This window comes from Bubalus kerabau, chromosome 7, assembly GCF_029407905.1.
Source record: "Bubalus kerabau isolate K-KA32 ecotype Philippines breed swamp buffalo chromosome 7, PCC_UOA_SB_1v2, whole genome shotgun sequence".
Lineage (NCBI taxonomy): Eukaryota > Metazoa > Chordata > Mammalia > Artiodactyla > Bovidae > Bubalus > Bubalus kerabau.
In genome coordinates, this window is record NC_073630.1 from 58,749,550 (window position 1) to 58,765,479 (window position 15,930).

The 15,930-nt window shown below is 38.1% G+C and overlaps 1 long non-coding RNA gene across 17 annotated transcripts in view; it reads left to right on the forward strand.

Moving 5' to 3' along the window:
• Positions 1 to 576: 576 nt before the first annotated feature.
• Positions 577 to 15,930, forward strand: part of LOC129657751 (uncharacterized) — a 136,324-nt gene continuing 120,970 nt past the window's right edge. For 4 of the 17 annotated variants that reach the window (XR_008717077.1, XR_008717078.1, XR_008717075.1 and 1 more), the window contains exons 1-2: positions 579 to 1,605; positions 1,904 to 1,995. This is a non-coding gene — a long non-coding RNA (uncharacterized LOC129657751). Of the gene's footprint in view, positions 1,606 to 1,903; positions 1,996 to 3,099; positions 3,255 to 15,930 lie in introns of those variants that run through there. The other 13 variants (XR_008717081.1, XR_008717082.1, XR_008717080.1 and 10 more) reach the window with 10 other exon arrangements.

Genomic DNA, 15,930 nt, shown 5'->3' on the forward strand with positions numbered 1-15,930 from the left:
AGAATTGGATAACTCTTGTGCAACAGTTGCTTGAGGAACACATAAGTCTTCAAGTCCCTTAGAATGTTACAAGACACTTCATCAGATTGCTCCAACCCCTTCTCACCACACCCTTTCATATATGCATTGATCTCCAGGTCTGTTAACTACTTAATAACTTTCAAATGTGCAAACACATTCTTTTGCTCCTCAAATTTATGTGAGATGGTAACTGTTCTTCGGAAGGTTCTTTTAACATTTCTGTGTTTTAAAACTTTTCTATAATGTATGAGATCATAGAGGTGCCCTCTGTCTCTAACTTGATAGTGCCATTTTTTTATATGGCATTACAATTAAGTGATATTTATTGTGTCATTAACCTAGTCTGGGTCCTGGAGGTAAAGTTAAAAGAAATAAACCCGTTTCTTAAAGAAACTTAAAATCTAACAGGACAAATAAGGAAGTAGGCAGACCAGTTCAGATTAAATGAATACTCTAGTTAAGTTGACATTTATAGGATTCACATGGCAGTGGATCCATTTAGCTGTCAAAGATTGATTAGCAGTTCAGTAAGGCCAACTAACTCCTTTTACTCAGACTGCTATTCTGGTGTCATGATATAATTTTCTCTTATGTACATCAATCAGTCCCCTAATTAAATCTGACCTTTTATTTAGTCTTAAAAATATAAGAAGCTAATGTACCAACTTAATAACAATAGAGTTAGAACAACTTACTCAGCAGTCATGGACCAGATGCAGAGGTAAAGTCAAGTCATTTAACTTGGTACTTGTCAAAAATAAGATGATACATTGTTATTTCTCAAATTATGCAGGACCTGAGTGGGCAAGAGTGATAATATTTATTAAGGTTCCTAAAAAGTCCTAAAACTAAAGCAAGAGAAATAAAGATGAGTTGATTGTTTTTGCTGATAAATTTTAGAAGTATAGGTGTGGATAGGCTTTTAATGAGGTTGGCCATTTGACTCTGAAATGTAGACTTCTATAGGATAATGAGGCATTTTCACCTTGAAAAGTGTAGAACTCAGGTTGATTGCATTTTTACAATTGAATTGAGGCATCGGGAAGAAATTTTAAACCTTAGCGTACCTAGTATATTGACCTTGGTTTTATCCATAGCTGAATTATTGTTTTACAGAGGATTAGCATCATCAGTATCACCTGGACTTCTCAATTTGGGCTGCAATTAGGGTCATCTGGGGGTATCTCATACCCAATTGCTAAGGGTAGGGCCCAGGTATAAGTAGTGACCTAAAACTCAGGAAGTGATTCCAAGGTGCAGACAAGGTGGGAACCTTTAAGCAAAGATGAGGACCTCTGGGATTTACAAATTTTGGCAGTCTCAGCAGCATCAGAGATGGCTGTGTGTGGGCAGCAGAGGCAAGAAATACAAATGAAGTCCAGAAAAGCATGTCAGTTACAAGCTGTTGGGTTCTAAGCGCAATAGACTATATGTTTGCCATCCTTTGCAAAGGCACATGTTGAAATCCTAATCCCCACCAGGCTCCTCTGTTCACGGAATTTTCCAGGCAAGAATACTGGAGTGGGTTGCCATTTCCTTCTCCCTTAACACTGTGATGATCTTTGGAGTTGGAGACCTTGGGAGGTAATCAGCTCACAAGGGTGGAACCCACTTGAATGGGATTGAAAGTGAAAGTGAAGTCTCTCAGTTCTGTCCGACTCTTTGCGACCCCATGGACTGTAGCCTACCAGGCTCCTTCCTCCATTGGGTTCTCCAGGCAAGAGTACTGGAATGGGTTGCCATTCTCCTTCTCCAGGGGATCTTCCCGACCCAGGGTTCGAAACCAGGTCTCCCACATTCCAGGCAGATGCTTTAACCTCTGAGCCACCAGGGACTCCAAGAAGGGTCCACTGAGCTGACTTGCTCTCTTTTCTACCTTAAGGGATTTGTGGAGACATCAGCAGTCTGCAATCTGGAATGGGACTCTCAGCAGAACCTGACCATGCTAGTCTCAGACTTTCGGCCTCCTGAATTGTAAGAAATACATTCATATTGTTTATATCCAGTTTATTGTATTTTGTTGTAGCCCAGCTGAGACAGTTAGATAGGGACTGCCGGGGCATATATTTATTACAGGCAGCATAGCCAGAGGCACTGTAGCTAGCTCAGACTTTAAAGTATAGTCTACCACAGTTCGACACTCAGGTACAAAATTGCTTAAATAATAGATGTGGCTTAGGTAGTAATTCAATTACAAAGAAAAGAGCTCCTCTTGCTCTAGATTTTGCTGTTTGATTTAAAATGTCAAGACAGCTCCATTCAGTATGTATTACATATTACCCCCTTGCCTGGGTAGGGTTACCAGGTTTAGCAATTAAGCACAGTATGCCATTTTTGAATATTTAAAATAAATACTGTTACAGTATAGATAAATAAGTATGTGTCCCAAAACATGGGACCTACTTATACTAAAAAAGTAGTTTTTGTTTATCTGAATTTCAGTTTTCACTGGGCCTTCAGTGTTTTATGACAACCCTGTATTAGGGTGATGTAGTAGACATTTTAGGCCTGTGTTGGCAAAACTGTTATCAGCTGTTCCAGATTCTCTTCTGCATTAAGGGTCAAGGTGGGGATTGAAGGAAATTGTTTAAAACAGGTAACTTGTCTATAAAATTAGGTCCTTGAAAATATTCAAAGAATTACTCAGAGAGCTCAAATGGGGCAGGTTTTTCGGTATTGCTTATTCCTGAGGAAAATATATTTAAGAAATTCATTGAATTCAAAAACAGTGTTTTGCCTAGAACATGGCTGAGATATAAATCTGTACTAGGCCTCTAGTGACAAATATAGCATTAGAGATTTTAATTCAAGAATCTATAAAAAAGATAAAAATAAAAAAAAATCTGAGTTATTTTTCAGCTGAACATGGAATAGTAAACATAACTTGCAAACTGCAAAACCAAGACATTTATACAAGTATAAAGTGAATGTTTTTCAATCATGTATGTTAAATGCTCATTAGTGCGGAAAACACTAAGATGTTAAAAGTAACTCAAAATATGAAAAATATACTTATGCACATGTATGCTGCTGCTGCTGAGTCACTTCAGTCATGTCTGACTCTGTGTGACCCCATAGACGGCAGCCCACCAGGATGCCCCATCCCTGGGATTCTCCAGGCAAAACACTGGAGTGGATTGCCATTTCCTTCTCTAATGCATGAAAGTGAAAGTGAAATCTCTCAGTCTGACCCTCAGCGACCCCATGGACTGCACCCTTCCAGGCTCCTCCATCCATGGGATTTTCCAGGCAAGAATGCCAAAGTAAATTTGCTAATAGCTGCAAAGCTAGTTAATATCATTATATATATATATATATATATATATATATGCCATAAAATATAATATTTGGACTCATATTTTCTACAGTATAAAAGTCTATTTTATTCCTGTAAACAGAATTTTTATGCACTTATACTATCAATTTTCTGCAACTTAACTTCTATACCTAAGAGTTGTGAAATAGAGTGATCAATAGAAAGACAACTAGAAGGACAAAACCCTGTGAAAAAGTGAAAGTGTTAGTCAGTCATGTCCAACTCTTTGCGACCCCATGGACTGTAGGTCACCAGGCTCCTCTGTCCATCAAATTCTTCAGGCAGGAATATTGTAGTGGGTAGCTTTTCCCTTTTCCAGGGGATCTTTCTGACCCATGAAATGCACCTGGGTCTCCTGCATTGCAGGAAGATTCTTTATCATCTGAGCCACCTCAAAATCGTATGCAATCAGATAATCCTCAGAGACTGCATTAACCAATACCCAACAGTTACTGAAAAGACACACAGTAATATCTTTGGTCAAATTCTAATTCTTTGAAAACCTTTCCTGACAACAGTAAGGCAAAAACTTTCCTAAGCAGGCATATTCCTCAGAACCTGGGAATTTGAAAAATATCTTCTCACAGAGGTAAAACGCTACATTCAGCCCTTATTACTTCCAATTTTAGGCTGCGATGATTGTATCTCTCAGTATTATAGTTGTTTCTATTTCCTCTCTGCTTTCTTCTTGCACTATAAATTTTGACTTTATTTTCCCCTATGTGAACTATATTTGCAAGCTCTTTATTCAGATCAGCAATAGATGCAATTGCCTTTATTTTTCAATACTTCAGCCTTGTCTCTATCTTGATTTTATTTTGTATAGTAGTGGTAAATAATCTATAAAATTTGAAGAAATGTCTTCAATTCAGTGATTAAGTTACATTTTTACTGAGTTTTCTGCCATTAGTCAGTACTTTCTACTTATCAACCCCTACATCTGAATTTCATCTAATGTGTAGTGTGGCTGGGTGGAAAGACATCTGAACATATTCAACATGCATCTCCATTGAGATGGATTACTTTCAACCCCATTGTACACGGTCGTTCCTCCACACTGGCATTTCTAAGGCATGGCCTTTTCCAAATGGTCCCCAGCCAAACAATCTATGACTTGTTTACTGATGTTATAACTTTGTCAAGCTTCAAGCTCTTTTTATGTTAGCCTGGTCTTAATATTGCATTTATGTCAGATTTAACCCCATAAGTAAAGTTTGGTGTTCAAGCAAACTTTTAGGAGTTTAAGAAATTTTATAAGGCTGCATGTAGGAAGCCCCCCAGTTGGCTCAGTGGTAAAGAATCCACCTGCCAATGCAGGAATCATGGGTTAGATCCCTGGATTGAGAAGATCCTATGAAGGAGGAAATGGCAAGCCACTCCAGTTTTCTTGCCCAGAGAATTCCATGGATGGAGGAGCCTAGCAGGCCACAGTTTATGAGGTTGCAAAGAATTCAGAGTGAGCACACAAGTACACACACACAAGACACCTGAACCCCATCAATGTGGGCAGGACAAACCTCGAAATTCAGTCTCTTTTGCCATGGAGAAAGGAATTTTAGGATCTTGTGCCTACCATGAATTTATAGCTTTATTCTGTTCTAGAATAACAACCCATCAGAAGGCTCTTTCTCCATCTTCATGTCTGCAAAGTGCTCATCTAGTGACAGAAGTGGCATGTATTTCTACAGCAGCATCTCAAATTTTTGATCTATTGATTTCTCTTTACAATGTCCTTCTTATTCTAAGCCATTGGTATCTTCTGGAGTGGGTACCTATTCCCTTCTCCAAGGGATCTTCCCAACCCAGGGATCAAACCCAGGTCTCCTGCATTGCAGGTGGATTCGTTACTATCTGAACTACCAGGGTAGCCCATTTTCTTCTAGTCTGGGCAAATGGGGAAATATGCATTTTCTTTGTGATATATATTGGAGTCTTTCAGGACCCTTTTTTTGTAAAAACAAGTCCTGGATTTTGGAAGGAAACTTTATCTTGAGATTATACTCCTCTATGTCAATTTGAAAGTCAGTAATTGAAAATTGCTTTCTTTTCTCCCTTCCATATTTCTGCAATAGCCATTGTAGTACATGCTTAGTAAGCCTTGGGTTTTCTAGCTCCCTCTCCTAGCCAGAAGTACAGAGGACAAATTGTCATTGTATGAAAATATGCATGTGTGGGGAGGTAAAGTAGAGAGGTAGCCTATTCTGTTTTCTGAATATGTAACCATTAAAGTCTAGATCCTGTAGTGAATGCGGTGATGTACTCTCCCCCTCCAACTTCAGGACCAAGGTGTTCCTTCCCCTGGTTGACTGGAGTGTTGCTAGCCAAACCCTTCTCTCAGCATAATGAGCCAGGTCATCTAATGTTAGACCAGCTCTCCAGAGCAATCTGTATTTAAAGACAATAGGGGAACAAAGTCCAGCTCTTTGCTTCAATAAAACTCTTCTGAAGGACCATTTCAACTCCAGAGCGTCCTCAGGAATCTGCTGAGATCTTTGTTACAAATGCATTTGCACTTCATCCTTTCCCTCTGATGACACTGATTCCCTTACTTCTTTTGTGTTGTTCTGAAGAGAACTGCCCAATAAATGTTCTACATACATAGCTCTATTTTAGGGTAATATGACTTACAAAAACTCTCTAAATTAGAAGTTGACCAATAATTATATATTTGTTCTAAAAGAATGGATCAAGAGACAGTAGTCTCCAATTAGAAAAAATTCCTTCTCTTCCTTCCTTTCACCTAGTCTTCTTTTCTATATTCCTTCTTCCTTAACTCTTCCTGGTCACTCTGGTGAATAAGCCTGATCTGCCTTAGAGAAGAAGCATTTGAATGGGCCCTGGAGCCCCACTTGACTGGATTCCTTCTTCTACTCAGCAAGGACAACTTTAAAAAACTGTGAGGAATCCCTGGGCTTTGGGAAATACCTTTGCAACATCCCTGGATTGAGCCAGGTTAGGAAGCAGAGATCTTGTCATTCCTACCAGGGCAGTGGTTCAGATATTAAACTGTTATATCCACATATGCATGTTGCTTGAACACAGTTTTAAGCACATGTTTTTACTTTAATAAATGTTTATTAGCTTAGTGAATTTATAATCTGTTTTCCAATAACTTTAATTTTGTTTAAGTACCTCTCTTATCCTATTAGTGGTTATAAGATCAAAATAATTATGTAACATTGCTGTTAGAGCTAAGATATAATTGTGCACATTTGGCAAAATGTGTAAATATTTTAATCAAACTCCTTTAAGAAAAGGAAAAATATGGGTTGATGTTTGTTGGAGTTAATACCTATTATTTGTTGGCCACATTTCTAGAATTAAGAGAATAAAAATCACTAGCCACCCAGCATTCTTATTTATGCAACCATATATGTTATACCCTACATTTTAATCTTTTCATTATTGTACAGAAAGGATTCTGAAGACAGTCTCTGTTTTTCAGAAGTCAGAAATATTGATTAACTTTCTAGGAAGAGTTTGATTATTATAATAAGAAAGATGAAGAAACTGAGATGTTGAACATTGTGTTATCAAGACATTAATGTCTTGCCACAGTCTTGTGGTACCACAAGGCTACAACATTCAAACTCTGTGGTAGACACCATTGTTTGCTACTAACAGCTATATGCAAAATCTTTCTTGGGTTTATGTTGATGAACCCAGATTGTTCACCACCATACAGTTGAAACTGACCTTTAGGGGAGACGAGGGCAGTGCCTTCCAGCCTAGCCTCATGGAGGAAATATTGATGGGTTTAAGGCATACCTAGTTCCTCCCTCTTGCAAACAATTAGTTGTTAAGACATGAATGAGTGAGTGAAAGTCACTCAGTGTGTCTGACTCTTTGTGACCACATGGACTGTAGCCTGCCAGGCTTCTCTGATCATGGGATTCTCCAGGCAAGAATACTGGAGTGGGTATCTATTCCCGTCTCCAGGGGATCTTCCCAACCAAGGGATTGAACCTAGGTCTCCCACATTGCAGGCAGATTCTTATAAGCATGTGATAAAATACTGGTTATAAAGAACTGAGTTAGAATTTGTTCTGGGTAGATTTTGGAACATGTCTCCTCAAACACACACGTACAGGCACACATGCACAAACATAAGCCTAGAATCTACCCTGTGGATAACTTAAATGAAGATGTGATACTTAGAATTACTGTGTCCATCTTGCCACAATGAAGGTAAAAGCCAGTGGAATTTTATAGAATTTGAACTGGTTTAATAGCACTGAGCCACCCAACTGTGGCAGTACTATCCAATGGGAAGAACATCTTATATAAATGAGTATAGCTTTCATTATTTTAGCTCACTTTAGTTTGGTATTCTATAACCAAACTCAAGAATACTGACATATATTTCACAAATGTAGACATTGAGGGCAATTTGAATCTCTCTTTACAGAATTCCCAGATCTCTCCTACTGACTCGAATAATCTTAATATAGCCAATCAACTTTTTTCCTTTGAGAATATTCCATGTTCAGCAAACATTTGTTGAGTACATATGATATGTATATTACACTCTTTACTGCTATTGCTTATACAACTGTAAGCCTCTGAAGCATTCTAAGGAAGTGGATGTATTAATTTCCTATGAGCGTTGTAACAAATTATATGAACTAGGTGAGCTTCCCAGGTGGCACTAGGGGTAGAGACTCTGCCTGCAAGTGCAAGAGACATAAGAGATGCCAGTTCTATCCCTGGGTCAGGAAGATCCCTTGGAGAAGGGAATGGCAACCCACTCCAGTATTCTTGCCTAGAAAATCCCATGGACAGAGGAGCCTCATGGGCTACAATCCATGAGGTTGCATAGTTGGACATGACTGAAACGATTAGCACTGTTAGCACTCAGGTGGCTTAAAATGACAAAACTGTTCCCTAACAGCTCTAAAGTGTAGAAGTCTGATATCAAGATGTCAGCAGACCCACAATCTCTCTAAAGACTCTAGGAACATATCTTTCCTTGCATCCTCCTGGCTTCTGATGGGTGCTTGCAATCCTTGACCTTCCTTGGCTTATAACTGTTTCACTCCAATTCATACCTTTGTCTTCACAAAGGTTATCTTTTCTCTTTGTGGCTCTATGTCTCCAAACAGCCCTCTCATTGTAAGAATATGAATCAGTGGCTTTATGCCACATCTAATCCAGTATGATCTTCTCTTAACTTGATTACATCTGCTAACACCCTATTTTCAAATAAGATCACATTCACAAGTTCTGGGTGGACATGAAGTTTGGGGGGAACACTATACAACCTAGAATAAGGAGTAATGTGATCCTGAGTTTCAAAAGACTGCACTCACTGCAAAGTGTACCACCTTCCTATTTCTCTAATATTCTGCTTTTGTAACTTGATGCAGGGCTGGAAATATGATCACTATATGAATTAGAATCATATGTAATAAGTCCTATGAGAAAGATATAGATCTTTCTCACTACTCATAAACTATTTTTATTAGATACTTTATGCATTTTTAGGCTTCTTTGTGACTACTGTGTCTTTACTTTCACATTTTACCTACTTTCTGGTAGGTAAATTGAAATCATCCATGTATTTTTCAGATAGTTGAGCTATTACTGATTATATACAATTCATGTGTTCATTATACCAGTACTCATTTCAACATGCCTATTTCCAGGTAGTATCGTAGGCTCTGCAAATGCAGCAGTGAATGACAATAGGAACAGAAATAAGAAAATATAGTCTTTACTTATATGAAGCTTAAATTCTAATGGGAAAATGGGAAAGTTGGACATTAAGCAAATATCTAAAATATTTGTTGTTCAGTTGCTCAGTCATGTCCAACTCTTTGGGACCCTGTGGACTGTAGCACGCCAGGCTTCCCTGTCCTTCAACATCTCCCGGAGCTTGCTCAAACTCATTTCCTTCGAGTCGGTGATGCCCTCCAACCATCTTGTCCTCCATCATTCCCTTTTCCTTCTGCCTTCAGACTTTCCCAGCATCAGGGTCTTTTCCAATGAGTCAGCTCTTTGCATCAGGTGGCCAAAGTATTAGATAAATTAATTAATGGTAGTCAGTGCCAATAAGGAAAAATGAATACAAGAAAAAATTAGAGGATTTTTCATTTTGGTATCAAGTGGTCGGGAATACATCTCTGAGGAAGTGACATTTGGCAGAGATGTTAATGATGTGAGAGCTAAAAGTCATTATTGATTCCACATTTTCCTCAGGATAAAATAAAAACTTCACAGTTTTGGAAAGGCCCTTTGAAGTCTCTTCATTAACTTCCCAGCTTCGTCTCTTTCACTTGTTAACATAATTAAGAGATTTTTTTTAAAAACATGTTTTCCATCAGTAAATCTCAGAATATAACTTTTGTTCACAGAGTTAGAGTAATTTAACTTTACACTTTAGAACACAGAAATGTACACATAACTATTTTATTTAACATTTTCATATAATGAAAACATCAAATTTCAAATTATGAGCAACTTCTAAAGTCTGGTATTTAGAGCCTATCATTCATGACAGCATATGATTCTGTTTGACCTTTTTAAAATGTATAATTTATAAATTTATATGTTCAGTTATTCTTAGTACCCAAATTCATTTGTTGGTAAACTAGAATCAGTAAGTTGAAATTCTATGCCTTTTTTTATTTTTCCCATATCCCCTAACATAGTTATAAAGCATAGTTAGTGTTTGAACATTTTCAAATCTCAGAAGAGTTCAAATTCTCTTTCATTCAATGGTAAGTGATGATATAGATAATAGTGATAAAAAATCTTATATGAAAGAACTGAAAATCCATCAATATATTCCAACTGGAAATGAAATGTCTGTAATAGCAGTTAGACACAGGTTTGATACCTGGGTTGGGAAGATCCCCTGGAGTAGGAAATAACAACCCACTCCAGTATTCTTGCCTGAAAAATTCCATGGACAGAGGAGCCTGATGGGCTATGTCTGTGGGGTCACAAAGAGCTGTACATGACTGAGCATGCAGGCATGGACCACAACAACAGTGGCAGTTAGACAAAATAACTTATCATATCCTCCTGGACAAGGGTCTTAAAAATCAATTAAATTAAAATGTTTCTAAGGGATAAAGTTAATTCTAGTCACCTCTTAGACACACACGTTTTCAGTCATTTGAGACAAAATTTAGCAAGGATAGAAGTAGTGTACTTTAGTCAAACTCTGCTGACAAAGTAAACACAAAGTAGAAGGTATCCAGTATCTTCAATAGCACCTTCTTAAATTACAACATGACTTTGTTGGAGTACATGACTTTAATGGAGCAAAGTACTAACTGAGGGGTGGCTTTTAACAACCACTTTAATATTAATTTAAAGCTGAAAGCAAATAAGAGCACTGAACATATGACAAGCAAAATATAATTAATATGTGCTTACATAGAGGCAACTTGCACAATCACAGATGCAGTGAACATTAAAATATTGAAACACAATGTGTGAAATGGGTTGGTGAATAGTATATAATAATTACAATATGTTAAAATTATTTACTATTTCCAGTACATATGAGTCATCTAGCACACAGAACTTGTTCTAAAATTTTAGTTTGAAAATTGGAGCACAGATTTTGAAAAAAAAAAAAAAAAAAAATATATATATATATATATATATATATATATATAGTGAGGTGTGGGGTATAGGGCGAAGGATGCTGCAGATATTTTAAGGATTCCACATATGAAGAGATGTCTTTAGCTTGAAAAGCTCTTAGATGGAGAGGAAGGCTGTTCCACAGAGCTGAGGAATGTTTATTGTGCATCTGCTCACATATATATACAAAGAAATGCTCAGCATTGTATGGACTCAGACCCTGACTGCAGAGGACCCAAGGATATTGAACACTTATTATGCACAGTGTACGTGTGCAGAGCCTTCATTCATTAGGTAAGTTTGAAGTTCTTTCCTTATTGGAAAATTGTCCTTTTGTGGTGTTGGCAAGGGTGAGTGCAGGCCCTTGTGACTCATTGTGATAAGGTCTGTGGAAAGGGAAACAGTACATTGTATTCATGTTAACCAGAGAAGGCAATGGCACCCCACTCCAGTACTCTTGCCTGGAAAATCCCATGGACAGAGAAGCCTGGTAGGCTGCAGTCCATGGGGTCGCTAAGAGTCAGACATGACTGAGTGACTTCACTTTCACTTTTCACTTTTATGCATTGGAGAAGGAAATGGCAACCTGCTCCAGTGTTCTTGCCTGGAGAATCCCAGGGATGTTGGAGCCCGATGGGCTGCTGTCTATGGGGTCGCACAGAGTCGGATACCACTGAAGCGACTTAGCAGCAGCAGCAGCAGCAGCATTCATGTTAACAGGTACACACCTCAACATACCTTTATGACCCTCCTCTCCCCTTCTTCCTGCAAAAATCAAGGAACTTCCCTCCAGCTCACCAGCTCCCCTTTGCCAGCTTGCTCCCTTCTGTGCCCTGAACAGTTAGCTTTAAGGAGAGCCCTTGAATTTTGACTCAGTCTTTCAGTAATGACTGCTTAAACTCTTTGGCACTTATCCCTTCTTTCTTCTTTGTTTTACTCTGGCTTAACAACAGATTCTCAGCCAACAACTGCCTCTGTGTGTGGAACCTTTTACTGAATCGGTCTGTGTAAGGCATGCATCTATCTCATTCCCTTGATAGAATCAGGTTAAAAAGAGTCAAACTCCTGGGTCCAGCAATTAGCTCAGTGTATTTCCACATGCCTCTCATTCTCTCCTGGCTTCCTCCCCATCCGGTTTGTATGTTCTTCACCCTCACTGTAGGCATGTAAGCAGTGTTCATGTTAGAAGGTCCTGAATAATGGTGGAGGGAAAAGGATCATGAGAGAGGAGTAAAAGCATGGAGGGCAAAGGGAAGACTAAGATGGCAGGCAGTGACTTCAGTGTCCTTTGGGATCTACCAAATAACTCGGTCACTAATGTCATTTAATGGAGAAATCTTTGAAGGGACTAATATGGCTCCTTATTGTATTAGGGCATCTTGATAGTTGTATACACAAAAGTGTCATATTGAGAGAGTCAATTCCTAGGTAGGTCAATAAGTCTGGGGTCCCCAAGGAGGAGAAAGGAGTCTGAGGCTCTCAAGGAGGAGATAGGGGTCTGGAATTCTCAAGGAGAGGAAAGGACAAACTCTTTTTTTCCCCTCTACATTCCTTAGTCTTAATCACATAAAACGTTTTTTTCTTTAAACCCAGAACTGATGATTACACAATAAACAACTCAGTTTAAACTCTGTACTAAGGATTATATAGCAACACTGTATCCTGTTTGAGGACAATTTCTCCTTCCTGAAAACTTTCTGACTAATCCTGATATCTTAGAATGTATATTATGGGAGTGGGTGTGGTAGGACTTTTCTATTGTTAAATTCTAATACTGGTATGCTAAAATGTAAATTGTGAAACTGGGTCTGGTAAAATTTTCACAAACTTGAGATATTCTTTTGGTTTATTGTAATAACCAATTTAAAAAGTACATAACTCCCTTTCTAACACTAGCGAGGGGGGCACTCTCCGTTGCCCTTCTGATGTCTATGTCGGAAGGTTTCTCTGTCCCTTTTCATACTTTAATAAAACTCTGCCAAACAGAAGCTCTTGAGTGATCAAGACTGGTCCATGGTCCTGAAGATAAATCTTAGGAGATCAAGAATCTGATGCCATTCACCATAAGCTATCAATATCACAACTTCTATAAATCAGTAGATGACTGAAAGTTACTAGAATAAATTTATTTGTGCCACAACTTGTTACATGTTAAACTAAAATTACAGTCTATTTCTAAAATTATAGTTTAATTCAATGATAAGAGTTATGGTTGTTATATCTTGAATCAGATATTTATATTATAGTATTGATTATAAAACATTATAATCTTTATCCATGTACTTAAGTGAGTGTTTACAAAAAGGAGTTTTTGACTTGGACCTGGATCTATTAAGTTCAGTTGCTCAGTTCTGTCTGATTCTTTGTGACCCCCATGGACTGCAACACCCCAGGCTTTCCTGTCCATCACAAACTCCTGGAGCTTACTCAAATTCATGTCCATTGAGTTGGTGATGCCATCCAACCATCTCATCCTCTGTTGTCCACTTCTCTTCCTGCCTTCCCCAGCATCAAGGTCTTTTCCAATGAGTCAGTTCTTCACATCAGGTGGCCAAAGTATTGGAGTTTCAGCTTCCAATAAATATTCAGGACTGATTTATTTTAGGATGGACTGGTTGGATATCCATGGCAGTCCAAGGGACTCTCAAGAGTCTTCTCCAACACCACAGTATTAAAGCATCAATTCTTTGGCACTCAGCTTTCTTTATAGTCCAACTCTCACATCCATACATGACTACTGGAAAAACCATAGCTTTGACTAGACAGACCTTTGTTGGCAAAGTAGTGTCTCTGCTTTTTAATATGCTGTCTTGGTTGGTCATAACTTTCCTTCCAAGGAGCAAGTGTCTTTTAACTTCATGGCTGAGGTAACTATCTGCAGTGACTTTGGAACCCCCCAAAAATGAAGTCTACCACTGTTTCCACTGTTTCCCCATCTATTTGCTATGAAGTGATGGGACTGGGTGCTTAGTTTTCTGAATGTTGAGTTTTAAGCCAACTTTTTCACTCTCATCTTTCACTTTCATCAAGAGGCTCTTTACTTCTTCACTTTCTGCCATAAGGATGGTGTCATCTGCATATCTGAGGTTATTGATATTTCTCCCTGCAATCTTGATTCCAGCTTGTGCTTCTTCCAGACTGGAATTTCTCATGATGTACTCTGCGTATAAGTTAAATAAGCAGAGTGACGGTATACAACCTTGATGTACTCCTTTCCTTGATTTGGAACCAGTCTATTGTTCCATATCCAGTTCTAACTGTTTCTTCTTGACCTGCATACAGATTTTCAAGAGGCAGGTCAGGTGGTCTGGTATTTCCCTCTCTAAGAAGTTTCCACAGTTTCTTGTGATACACACAAACGTTTTGGCATAGTCACTAAAGCAGAAGTAGATGTTTTTTGGAACTCAGTTGCTTTCTCAATGATCCAACAGATCATTTTGATCTCTGATTCCTCTGCCCTTTCTAAATCTAGCTTGAATACCTGAAAGTTCATGGCTCACATACTATTAAAGCCTGGCTTGGAGAATTTTGAGCATTACTCTGCTAGTGTGCGAGATGAGTGCAATTGCATGGTAGTCTGAATATTCTTTGGCATTGCCTTTCTTTGGGATTGGAATGAAAACTGACATTTTCCAGTCCTGTAGCCATTGCTAAGTTTTCCAAATTTGCTGGCATATTGAGTGCAACACTTTCACAGCATCATCTTTTAGGATTTGAAATAGCTCAACTGAAACTCCATCACCTCCACTAGCTTTGTTTGCAGTGATGCTTTCTAAGGCCCACTTGACTTTGCATTCCAGGATGTCTGGCTCTAGGTGAGTGATCATACTATCATGGTTATCTGTGTCATGATCTTTTTTGTATAGTTCTTCTGTGTATTCTTGCCACCTCTTCTTAACAGCTCTGCTTCTGTTAGGTCCATACCATTTCTGTCCTTTATTGAGCCCGTCTTTGCATGAAATGTTCCCTTGGTATCTCTAATTTTCCTGAAGAGATCTCTAGTCTTTCCCATTCTGTTATTTTCCTCTATTTCTTTGCTTGATCATTGAGGAAGGCTTTCTTATCTCTCCTTGCTATTCTTTGGAACTCTTCGTTCAAATGGGTATCTTTCCTTTTTTCCTTTGCCTTTTGCTTTTCTTCTTTTCACAGCTATTTGTAAGGCTGCCTCAGACAACCATCTTGGCTTCTTGCCTTTTTTTTTTTTCCTTTGGGATGGTCTTGATTACTGCCTCCTCTGCAATGTCATGAACCTCTGTCCATAGTCTTCAGGCACTCTATCAGATCTAATCCCTGGATCTGTTAACAATTTCTAAAGGCATAGATAAAATTGAAATGGCTAGAAATTTTTCCATTACTGTGTATAAATTTGCAATTATTCCAGTAATCTTGAATGTCCAGGTTATAAGTGAACTAGCATTCTTTATCTAATGAGTTACTTTATGACTAGTTTCCAATTTACTCTAACAGATGATAATAACTTAGTAATATATTATTCTTTATGAAAGGGCAGCTATGAGCATCAGTGTATTTATCAATGTCCACTGAATTTATAAAAATGTTTTTCCCAGGACAGAACATAATCAACAGATCTTAATTTCTTTAGATGATGGGAAAGATATTTATAAACAAAGAATGAAAGTAATTTGTCACTAGCTTTGTCTCTGTTTACTCTTTTAATATTGTATCATTTTGTTCTCATTTCTGGCTTATATGGTACATTTTAAAACTGAAAGAGACAGGAAAATAAATTGATATAGCTGTAACCATGTATAGAAGGTCAATTATCTGGAGAGTTTTAGGATGGGATGTTACTTGCATTTGTCTGTATCTCCATTTTTCTTTTAACCTCAAAGTTTCATTTTGGTGTACACTCAAGGGAGAGGTCAATTCTTGATTGAATATTTTCTGAAATGGGTTGATCTTAGGTCATCCATTGTTCAAGGATTCCTAGAGAATTTATTCTTGTCTGTTATGAAGTCTTGTTCTGTTTTTATGGT